At 37.2% G+C, this 12,696-nt stretch overlaps 1 protein-coding gene across 1 annotated transcript in view; it reads right to left on the reverse strand.

Moving 5' to 3' along the window:
- The window catches only part of RYK (receptor like tyrosine kinase), a 164,356-nt gene that overhangs the window by 94,470 nt on the left and 57,190 nt on the right, over positions 1 to 12,696 (reverse strand). Inside the window, exon 2 of the mRNA XM_004381414.1 lies at positions 383 to 504. The gene's annotated coding sequence lies outside the window, so the exon portion shown is untranslated. The remainder of the gene's footprint in view (positions 1 to 382; positions 505 to 12,696) is intronic.

Genomic DNA, 12,696 nt, shown 5'->3' on the forward strand with positions numbered 1-12,696 from the left:
GTTGACATGTTGTGGGGTTGTTAACCAATGTCATAAAACAATATGTGTACTACTGTTTCATGAGAAACTATTTGTTCTGTAAACCTTCACCTGAAATACAATTTAAAAAAAAAAAAAAAAAGAAGAGCCTGGAAGGATGTAAGTGTTCTGTCATGTGCTAACCACTTAAACGATGGCCACCTTCATTTCAAAGGGTTTGAGAAATATGAAAGGAATAGGCTAAAGGTTTAAAATATAAACCTGAAAAGACCGTACTGTTACAGTCCACTACCCACTGACCCTTTTGTACAGGTGGCAGCCTACCCCTCACATACAGCCCTTGCCTTGGTCTCTGGGGCCTGGGTGACCCTGTCATGATGTCTGTGTTTAACCACTCTCTTACCTTGGACTTTGCACGCCAAGTGAAGTGCAGGAAATTTGTCTCACTGGGTACTAACAGGTTAAAGGAGAGAGCATAATGACTAACAAGGTCGTTTCTCACATAATAAAGTTCTGCATCAAGACCTAGAAAAAAAATAGGGGAGAAAATGAGAAGGAAAAGAATTAAACATCTAAAATACCCTCAGTATTTTAGTAAAATCATTAACCATCAGTATTCTGAAACTGATAATACAGTGAAGGTAACAGTGATGTACAAACATATCACAAACAGCTCTCACATGTGTTAGCTTACGAAACAGGATGAAGAGTAGGTTTTATCATCAACAAAGATGAAGAAACTGGGACTCAAAACAATTAAGTCATTATCCAGCTAAAATCTGGCGGCCACTCTGTCTTCTGAGTGCCAGTGTGATACCCTTCCTTCTGGACAGTGCTTCTCAAGGTAACTTCTACAAAGAAATGCCCCTTCTCCACCAAAAAACTAATGTGGATTTAGGAAGAGAGACAAAACATGGAAGCCAGAAGGGCATCTTGGTTAAAACATAAGTTTGAGCCAAGGCGTCAAGCCCACAGACAAATACGACCTCTGCTTCCTCTGTCAGCACGATGTCCTTTCCACTTTGACAGCATTTACCCCAGTATAGCCTGCACCAGCTGCTGTGCGTCCACTTGTCCTCTTCCCTACCTAGACTACAAGGTGAGTAACACTGTATTTCTCATCATATCCCTAGGACCTAGTTCCCTGCACAAAGGACATGCTCAGTAAAACCCACTGCAGTCAAGTCAATTCCAACTCATAAGAACCCTATAGGACAAAGCAGAACTGCCCCACAGGGTTTCCTAGGCTTTAATCTTTATGGAAGCAAACTGCCACATCTATCTCCCACAGAGCTGCTGGAGGGCTTGAAACGCCAACGCCTGTTAAACCAAGATTAGTGCTGCAGATGAAACAAAAATATCGAAAATCCTGAGAAATGCTGAAAAAGTGAATCTTAAATTTCACTCATTTCCATACCACTTTCTCCACAAGGTCCACATCCAACCTCCAACACATCTCACATTCTCCCATTCTATCATATTTCTCTATCCCAGCTGTATTTAATGTTTTTCTTTAAAATCAATTCATCTTTTTAAAGCAAAACTTTTAAGAGTAAATTTAACCATTAACTTGAGTGGAAAATCTGTAGCTACTGTGACAAAGTAGAAGGTAATCATAAAATCAATTAAAAGGAAAACAAAAAACATTACTAAATTCTAGCTAAATACTGGTATCCCACAAGACAGAGCATAACCACCCCCCGCCCCAGGTTCATTGTTTACAAAAAGGAAGCGGGGGAATATTAGCTAGTATTTGAGAGAAATGAAGGATCAAACAGATTTTCTCCATGATAATCAGAAAGAACTGAAAGAATAAAGACAGGGAAGTTCTTTCTTTCTAACTGATATACTGTTATTTAACGTTGTGCAATAGTAGTGTAGAATCTACATATTCTAAACATTGAAACGGAAAACAAAAAGGTACAAGGGAGACCAACTATAAAATTTCACAACATTTGATTTCATAATATTTACTGATCCTGCACTATACGTCTGAAACATGGTACACAAAGAGGTCAAGATGGGATCGCATACTTCATAAGAAAACATAGTAACAACTTTACTAAGAAATTTCTCCAATAAAATGAATTTTCTCATTTCTGGACTGGATCTAATCATTAACTCAGAATGAGATTTGAAGCTTACATAGAGGAAAGCTACTACACTGGCTAGGTAGCACTACTTTATTTATCCTATAACCAACTGACATGAACTCGATTCCAACTCATGACAATCGCATGTGTGTCAGATTAGAACTGCACTCCATAGGGTTTTCAGTGACTGATTTCTTGGAAGTAAATTATCAGGCCTTTCTTCCAAGGCACCTCTGGGTAGGTTCAAATTCAAACCTCCAACCTTTGGGTTAGCAGCCAGGGACTTCATTTATCCTATACCCAAAAACCTATTGTCGTCGAGTCAATTCCGATTCATAGCAACCCTATACGACAGAGTAGAAATGCCCCATAGGGTTTCCAAAGCTGTAAATCTTTACAGAAGCGGACTGCCACATCTTTCTTCTGAGGAGTGGCTGGTGATTTCGAATTACCAACCATTCGGTTAGCAGCCAAGCACTTTAACCACTGCACCACCATGGCTCCTTCATTTATCCTATAGAGAGTATCAAATGCAATAGGACAAAAAGCTAGTAGCCTCCTGTAAATAGCTTGCCCTACAGGCAGTCCAGGAAGCACTAGTAAACATCTAGGGAGTAGGAAACTGGGAAAAGTGGGGAGAGGAAACAAAGGAGAAAGGAGAAGAAAGAAAGAGAAATGGGGCAAGGGGGTAGGCGAAAGGGAAGGGGGAAATGCAACAAGAAAGCTGGGTACAAAAAAAAATATCAATCACAATAACTGTAAGTAGTTTAAATTTGCTTGTTAAAAAAAAAAACTCAGTCTTAGCCTAGGTAGATGCTGTTTACAATAGATGCATCTAGAACAAAATTTTAAAATATATGCAAAGTAAACAGAAAAATTAAAAGTAGATAAGGTAGTACTAACATCAGACAAACTAGAACTCAAGGTAAAAAGTGTTACACAGGACTAAGAAAGATTGCATATAAATAAAAACCACAAGAAGACATAATAGTGCAACAGACAAAAGAGCTTCAAAGTATAAACAGAAAAAAATCAACAAAAAACAGACACATCTACAATCACCAGTGAAACTAACATCCTCTCGGGGAAAAACAATCAAAGAAATAAAAATTTAGTACACACATAGATGATTTGAGCAATATAATTATGGTACATGAAAGAGTATGGGGACAGGGAGAATAAACATGAATTAGACCATACACATTTTTAAAAAAAAAAAAGAGAGAGAGATTCTAATCAGAAATCATACAAGCCACCTTCTGTGATCAAAATACCATAATAAAGAAATTAACTATAATGATAAAACCAAAACATAATTATTTGAAAACATTAATAAAATAGTTTAACCCCTCACAAGACTGATCAAGAAAAGGGAGAAAAGACAAATCATCAATATTTGGAATGAGAAAGAGAACATTATCACAGATCCTACAGATATTAAAAACACAAAAAGGCTATCATGAACAACTTCACGATGAAAAATTCAACAACTTAGATAAAACAGAAAAAAGTCCTTGAAAAACACAATTTACCAAAACTATCACAAGAAAATAGAATCTCTGAATAATTAAAAAACCTTCCCCCCAAAAAAGCTCCAGGTCCAGATGGCTTCATTAGTGAAATCTTCGAAACATTTAGGAAAATGTGATACCAATCTTATATAAACTCTTTCAAAAATGTCAAAGAGAATGCTTCCCAACTTATATTATGATACCAGCATCATACAGATACCAAAACCTGATGAAGACACTATGAGAAAAGAAAATTACAGACGAATATCCCTCATGAACATAGACATTCACCACAAAACACTAGCAAATTGAATCTAGCAATATATAAAAGGGTAATATATCATCACCAACTATATATAAAAGATTAACCTTTAAAAATCGATACAGTTCACCACAATAACAGAATAAAGAATAAAAACCATATTATTTCAACAGATGCAGAAAAAACACAGGGAAAATTTCAAAGCCCATTAATAATTAAAAAGAAAAAAAAAGTGTCAGCAAACTACACAGAAACTTCCTCAGTCTGCTAAAGGGCATCTACAAAAACCCTACTAACATCATACCAAGGGTGAATTTTCCTAAGATCAGAAACAAGGCAAGGAGGTCCACTCTCACCACTTCTACCCAACCTTATACTGCAGGTCCCGGCCAATGCATTAAGACAAGAACAAAACATAAAAAAGCATAAGGATCAGAAAAGATGAAGTAAAGCTGTCATTATTCACAGATGACGTGATCGTGTGTGTAGAAACACTAAGAAATCTACTGAAATACTAATAAATCCAGTAATTAAATTTAGCAAGGTCTCAGAATACAAAGTCAACATACAAAAATTAATTGTATGTTTATATATTAGCAATAACTGCCATAAATAAAATTTTTAAAAGACTATTATAACATTAAAACTAAAGATATGGGAGGCCTCTACACTGAAAACTACAAAACTTGGCTGAGAAAAAATTGGAGAAGACTTAACGGAGTGAAGAGATACACCATGCTTAGATAAGCCTCAATATTGTTCAGATGTCACGTCTTCCCAAATTGATCTACAGATTCAAAGTATTTCTAACAAAATCTCAACAGATTTCTTAAAGAAATAAACAAACTGATTTTAAAATGTAATTAAAATGCCCAAACCATCTTGAAAAGTGAAAATCACATTACCTGATTTTACAACATACTGAAAAAGCTATCGTAATCAAGACATTGCAATACTGATAAAAGAGTAGATATACCAATGGAACAGAGTAGATTCAAAAAAATATGACCAAAAATATAGAGCCAATGAAATTTTAACAAAGCCACCAGGCAGTTCAACAGAAAAGCATTTTCAACAAGTGGTGCTAAGACAACTGGATAAACATATAGAAAAAAAAAAAAAAAAATCTTGGACCCTATCTTATACATCATACAAAAACTGACTTGAGATAAATGACAGACTGAAATGTAAAAGCTAAAACTACAAGGTTTCTAGAAGAAAATGTAGGTGAATATCCTTGTGACCTGGGATAAGTAAAGACATCTTTGCTTCCAAAAAAAAAAAAGAACCAAAAAGAAAAAAAAATGATAAATTAGTCTTTATCAAAATTAAAAACTTCTACTCCTCAAAAGAAATTGTTAACAAAAGGAAATTCAAGTCACAAACTGGGAGAAAATATTCACAACACATATCTAAAAAAGAACTTGTTTCTAAGATATAAAAAGAACTCTTAGAATCCAAAAAAAAAACGAAACCTAATCAAATAAAATAGGCAAAAGATATGAAAAGACATTTTTCAAAATATATAAATAGTCAACAAGCATACAGAAAGGTGCTAAACATAATTAGTCATCAGAGAAATACAAATTAAAACCACAATGCGATACTATTCCATCCAAGAGAATGACTAAAATTAATTGTTGGCAAGGATGAGGAACAGCGGCAACTCTTTACTCGCTGGGAGCTTAAATATGTTCAACTCCTTGGAAAACTGGCAATTTCTTATAAACACACACCTACTCTATGACCCAGCAATTCCACTTGCAGGTAATTATCCAAAATAAATGAAAACATATCACAAAAAAAGACTTGTACATGAATGTTCATAGCAGCCTTACTCATAACAGCCCAAACTGGAAACAATGCAAAGGTCTATCAACAGAAAAAGGGATAACCAATTGGGATATATTCATACAATGGAATATTACTCAGCAATGAAAATTAACTGGTGAGACTTTGTAACAACAATGACTATCTCAGACATAATGCTGACTGAAAAGAGCCAGATACAAAAGAGTACATAGTATATAATTCCACTTATATGATATTCTAGAACAGGCAAAACTAATCTATGGTGACAAAAATCAGATCAGAGATTGTCTGAGAAGACAGGCCAGAGTGGGTTGGTGAACTGACTACAAAGAAGCACCAGGTAACTTCCTGGGATAATGAAAACATTCTATATCCCCACTGGGGTGGTAATTACATAGGTGTACACATTTTTCAAAAGGAGTCCTGGTGGTGCAATGGTTAAGCACTTGGCTGCTAATAAAAAATCCATGATTTAAACCTACCAGCTGATCTGCGGGAGAAAAGACCAGGCGATCTGCTCCTGTAAAGATTACAGCCTAGGAAACCCTATAGGGAAGCTCTACTCTGAGTTATAGGGTTGCTATGAGTCGGAATCAACTGCACACAACAACAAACATTTTTCAAAACTCAACCATTTAAAATCTGTGCATTTCATTGTATGTAAACTTTATCTAAATTTGTAAAAGCGGGGAAAATTAATGCACAAGTTTACACCTCTTTTGATATCTCAAAAAGCTTGCAAACCACAGAATATTACTGGGACTAACATAAAAAATTTTAGAAAAATAATCTTACATGATTGTGTTAGTTATCTAGTGCTGCTATAACAGAGATACCACAAGCGGATAGTTTTAACAAAGAGAAGTTTATTTCTTCACAGTGAACTAGGCTAAAAGTCCAAATTCAGGGTGTCAGCTCCAGGGGAAGGTTTTCTCTCTCTGTCAGCCTTCTCATCATTGTTCCCCCAGACTGGGAGCTTCTCCGTGCAGGGACCCTGGGTCCATAGGACACGCTCTGCTCCCAGAACTGCTTTCTTGGTGGTATGAGGTCCCCAACTCTCTGCTTGCTTCCCTTTCCTTTTATCTCTTGAGAGATAATAGGTGGTGCAGGCCACACCACAGGGAAACTCCCTTTACATTGGATGTGACCTGGGTAAAGGTGGTGTTACAATCCCACCCTAATTCTCTTTAACATAAAATTACAATCACAAAATGGAGGCCAACCACACAATTCTGGGAATCATGGCCCAGCCAAATTGATACACACATTTTTGGGGGGACATAATTCAAACCATGACAATGATCAACAACTTCCAACTTACACTACTTCTTTCACAGGGAAATAAAGAATTATTTTCCCAATAAATAACAATTGGTCACCATGATTCGGAACTGACTTGATGACAACAGGTTTGGTTTTATAATGTCATTACTGGTAATAACAACAATAACCCACTGCTGTTGAGTCAATTCAGACTCATAGCGACCCCACAGGGTTTCCAAGACAGTAAATCTTTACGGAAGCAGACTGTCACATCTTTCTCTTGCAGAGCAGCTGGTGGGTTCAAACTGCTGAACTTTTGGTTAGCAGCTGAGTGCTTTAACCACTGCACCACCAGGTCTCCTTAATAACAATAAGTACAAGTATCTAAGTTTTCCAAACACAGTTCAAAGTATCAAGAACATCTAGAGGTTCTGAAAACTCAACTCCCTATAATGCTAAATGAAAAAGAACTGTAAGCAGTTAGACAAGAAATAAAGAACAAAAGGCAAACACGTTCGCAAGCCATCCACGTAGTCATTTAATAACTTGTGGTTTTAGTCCTACTAAAAATTCTCTAAATTCTTATCTCTCCCCAAACTGCTCAATGTTTCTCTAGTTCTACCAACCCAAACTCTAGGCAGAAGTCATGGTTCTTAACTAGAGAGCATTTTTTTAGAACACACCAGAACAATTACTCTACTATATTCCAATTGAAGGCTGGGCAAAAACAGCATGCTAACTTTCTCAGGCTTCTGATACCTACCTGGATCTCAGCTTGTGCTGGCATGCTTCTCACTCTGGTCATCCATCTCTGACAACCTTCTTCAATGACTCTTTTCTATACTGCCATCCTCTAGTACCACCCTAACTACTACCAATTTCCTCACCTTCCTAAAGCATAATTCTTCTCTGGCCCTGTGCAGTCCGAAGGGTCTATTCTCTCACCATCAGGAGGGACTGCCCTGGATCCCCATGACCAACTTCAGAGGATTATTTATGTATCCTTATCCAAAAGTACTGTTTCCATTTAGGCTCATGACATCAAACTATACTACTCCTTCTATCCTTCCCAATAATTCAGCTACCTCATTCACTGAGGATTCTGAAACCAGTTAATACAATTTCTATCCATTTCTACTTCTATGACTCGTTAGGGCAGACTGCCAATGTCCTTGGGACTAACCCACTCTCAACCTGCCCTTCAATATTCCCTTTAGTCCTCAACTTCAATACCCTTCATCCAATCTGAAACAACTAATTTCCACAGACAACAGCAATATGTAAGATTCTACCTCCAAAATCTTAAACGGTAATATTTCCATAGCTAGTGGTTTTTCAGCTTTTTCCCTTTACTGTTACAAAAGTTATTTTCTGGGCTCATTAATATCGTCAGTATCTTAATATTCTTATTTCTCCCATCCCATTATACTAATCATTTCTTTACTTTATTCTTACTCAGCCTCAACCCCAATTACTTCAACTCTTTTCTTACCAGTATCTTCAATCTTCTCCTACTAGCCCATCTCACACGTACATACCCACCCTGAAAACACTCAATCCTGAACTGACTCCCCTCTTCCTTATCTCTTCTAGTATTACAATTGAATACCATACAAACCTGGATGAAACCATTTTCACAGATGAAAGTCATTACAAAATGATGGATTCCACCCGGAGCAATAGAGAAAGAAGGAGACTCAAGAACAGGAGGAGGATATGGAATGTGTGGCTAACTGCCTCCATGAACAGCTGCCTCCTTTGCCATGACCAGAAAAACTGGATGGTGACTGGCTACCATTACTGAACACTGACAGAAGAATTCTGATTGAAAGGGAGAAAATGCAGAAAAGAATTTTAAACTCTCATGGACTCTAGACTTTCTGAAGCCACGGAGGTTGGATGAATCCCGGAAACTATTGCCCTGAGATAATTTTTAAACCTTAAACCAAAAGTATTCCCTGAAGTCATCTTAAAACCGAAACAACAGTTAAGCTTACCAGTAAAAAAGGCCTGCATTGAGCATTATGCTCTTTTAAGAACTATTTACATGTGAATAAAATTGACAACAGCAACTCAAAAGACTACACAGGAACCTTAGGGGGAAGTGAGCTTATGTTAATGAGGGAGGAACCTTCAGAAAAAGAAGGTGAGAATGGTTGCATAACTCAAAAATATAATCAATGTCACTAAATAGAACACTGAGAAAGTGTTGAATTGGTATATGTTTTGTTGCATATATTCCCACCAACAACAAAATGATGGCTCTACCGTCAACAAATCAATTAATATGCTGACAGCTTGAAGCCCGATGATACAAATCTCTAGGAATACCTAATGGCCACCAAAATAAAAATGAGCATCTGAAATTCATTACCTTAGACTGAGGTATTGAAACTGCAATACAATCGTTAGAGTTGCTATTTCCTAAGAGTTTTGAAAACTTTTATCTAAAAACAGACACTCTTTATTAGCTAAGGTAGTTATTCCCAGTTTTACAAACTCTGAATTTCAAAGAGACTTAAAATAAGACTCAGATTTCCACCTATCAAATTACCCAACACAGTCTGTTCTATTATAAGACATACTCCTGTAATACCAGTTAATTTATAAGTAGTAAATAAAATAACAATACCAATGTAACAGGGAAGCTGTGTCAGTTCATTTATGAATTTTCCTAGGCAAGAGCAGCGGAAATAGCAGGAAAAGAATTGTAACTTTCAGTGGGAAAGGAAAAGATCCTCATCAGTCCAGCTACTGCCAGGGCAGGAGCCTTCTTATTTCTATTTTAAGAAAATAAAAATGAGCACCTGCACCCAAATTTCCTTCCTCAGAGGAGCACCTCTCTTTACACGGTTTTTTAATGACAGTAAATTGCTGTGTCCACGTAAAAAGACCAGACTTAATGGTCTGACAGAAACTGGAGGAACCCCCGAAACTATGGCCCCTGGACCCTCTGATAACCCAGAACCAAAACCATTCCCGAAGCCCACTCTTCAGACAAAGACTAGACTGGACTATAAAACAAAAAATAATATTCGTGAGGGGTGTGCTTCTTAGTTCAATCAGATACATGAGACCAAATGGGCAGCTCCTGTCCAGAGGCAGGATGAGAAGGCAGGAAGGGACAGGAGCTAGTTGAATGGACAAAGGGAACCCAGGGTGGAAAGGGGGAGTGTGCTGTCACATTGTAGGTATTGCAACTAATATCACAAAACAATATGTGTATAAATCTTTGTATGAGAAATTAATTTGAGCTGTAAACTTTCACCTAAAGCACACACACACACAAAATTGCTGTGTTCACGTTTATACCACCCCACTGGCTTAGAAAGCTACTTTCACCTGCACAATCTCAAGACCATGCAGACCAGCAATTTCCATCCTATTGTGTTTCAACATCTTCAACTCTGCTCTGCCGCAGCCTCTAGCCATGCTAAGCGGTCTGATTAGGCTGCCCAAGTTATCTCATGAGGTACCAATTATTTTTGTTAGTACTCTGGTTTCAAAGCTATAGAGGTCTTGAGTGATCTGCCCTTTACCTTATTTTCCCCGTAAATCCTGTTATTTTTAGTGACTATGCAGTCTTGGAAGTTTTGTTTGTAAGAGCAGAAATTTTATTCCCAGACAAAGACTAATCCTACGCAAAGACAACAGATTTGCAGAAAGCCTCAGAAAATATACCAATTATGTATTCTTCCCCAAAAAAGTTACTCCAAATCATACTGACAGATTAATAAGCATTTTGTTTCTAACAAAGGAGAGAGAACCATTTTTTGCTGGTAAAAAGTATACTTCATGAAGCTATGATAACCGTGAATCATTATGGATTTTACTACTCTCAATGAAAATATATAATGTATCAAAAAACACAAAAATACTAGAAATACGAAAGAAAGCAAAGTAACTACAATCATAATACAAAACCATCACTGATACTAGCATGCACCCACCACTGCCGTCGAGTCGATTCTGACTCATAGCAACCCCATATGGTTTCCAAGCCCGTGAATCTCTACGGAAGCAGACTGCCACATCTTTCTCCCACGAAGCCACTGGTGGTTTCAAACCGCCAACCTTTTGTTTAGCAGTCTATTGCTTTAACCACTGTGCTACCAGGCCACCTTACTAACATGTAGAGAATATACTTAATGTTGCTGAATGAATATATACATATCACGATAGTATTCTGTAGAAAATACAACTTATTTTAAAGCACCAATAAATTTGCAAAAAGTGATCACCTATAAAGAAAAGCACAATTTCTTACAGTAGAAAATGTATAGGCTACAATCTGGCCGCAGGGCAACTGGAAGGAGGCAGAGAAAGAGGAAAAACTTAATACTATGGATTTTGAAGTACCATCTTATGCACTGCGTAACGGAGTAAATATAATGACAACCTCTCTAAAGATGAGAATATAATATATTAGCTAAACTTCACGGAAAAGTTACGCTAACGGTTTTATTATTTAAAATGGGTTTTATCAGTTAGTTTTTGCTAGCTAACACTAACCCCAAAACTTAATGGCTCAAAATAAACAACACTGTTTCTCACAGTTTTGTGGGAGCTCTTCTGGGCAGCTGGGCAGCTCTTCTGGTCTGAGCTTGTACTACACTAAGCTAGAAGATCTAGGATAGCCTCAGTCACATATCAAAAGCCACTGCGAGGATGGCTGGGGCCTCTTTCCACATGGTCTATCATTTTCCAGGAGGCCAGCTCAAGCTTGTTCACACAGTGGCAAAAGGATTCCCAGCAGCTAGAGAGAGCAAGCTGGAATGCATAGGCACTTTTCAAGTCTCTGCTTGTATCAACCCTCGCCTTTGTTGCTGTCCCAAGTCACACAGCCAGGCCCAGGTTCAGGGTGGAAATAAACTACACAAAGGTCTGCACATGGGAAGAAGAATTATGATGACCTAACACGTGGATAAAAGTCAGTGAACTAAGAATTCAACTAAACTGAGAAAAGAACAAAAGAGAAAATCCAAAGGAAGAACAAGAAACAAAATAATAAAGACAGAGGCAGGAATTAATGAGATAGAAAAATCACAGAATCCAAGAGAGGTTCACTCAAAAAAAAAAAAAAAAAAAAAAAAAAAAAAAAAAAACAAGCCTCTAGCCAATTATAGGGGAAGAAAATTTAAAAGATAACTAAAGTTAGAATTAACCTTTACAGGGGACTAATACAACAGAAACGTAATTTTAAAAAATAGAAGATAATTCTTCGTATAAATGAATCTATGCTAATATGAACATCTCCAAACAATGAAGGGTTTTCCGGAAAAATACAGATCAGCAAAACTGACTCACTGTTCTTCTCTAAGTTTTTTTTAATTGATATATTATTCCATAGCCAATGTATCATAATTTACTCAACCCTTTCACTCTGGGTGGATAGTCTGATTATTTACAGTTTTTTGCCACTACGACGCAGTGTTTTTTCCCCTGCAAAAGAACTCCAAAAGTGAGACTGCTGGGCAGAGCTCCCCTAATTTTTTTTTTTTTAACTGTGTTTTAGGTGAAAGTTTACAATGCAAATTAGTTTTTCATTCAAAAATTTATACACAAGGGACTTCTGGCAACATGGCACGCTAGGCAAAAGCACCACGTCATCCCTTCACATCAAAAATCCGAAAAACGGAGACTTCCGGCAAGATGGCGCTCTAGGCAGAAACACCACGCCGTCCCTCCACAACAAAGATCCGAAAAACTAAGCCAAGCAAAGAATCAACAATTCTGAAACCCTAGAACATCAAATGAAGAGATAAAGAACTCAGCC

This window comes from Trichechus manatus, unplaced genomic scaffold (genome assembly GCF_000243295.1).
Source record: "Trichechus manatus latirostris isolate Lorelei unplaced genomic scaffold, TriManLat1.0 scaffold00084, whole genome shotgun sequence".
Taxonomy (NCBI): Eukaryota; Metazoa; Chordata; class Mammalia; order Sirenia; family Trichechidae; genus Trichechus; species Trichechus manatus.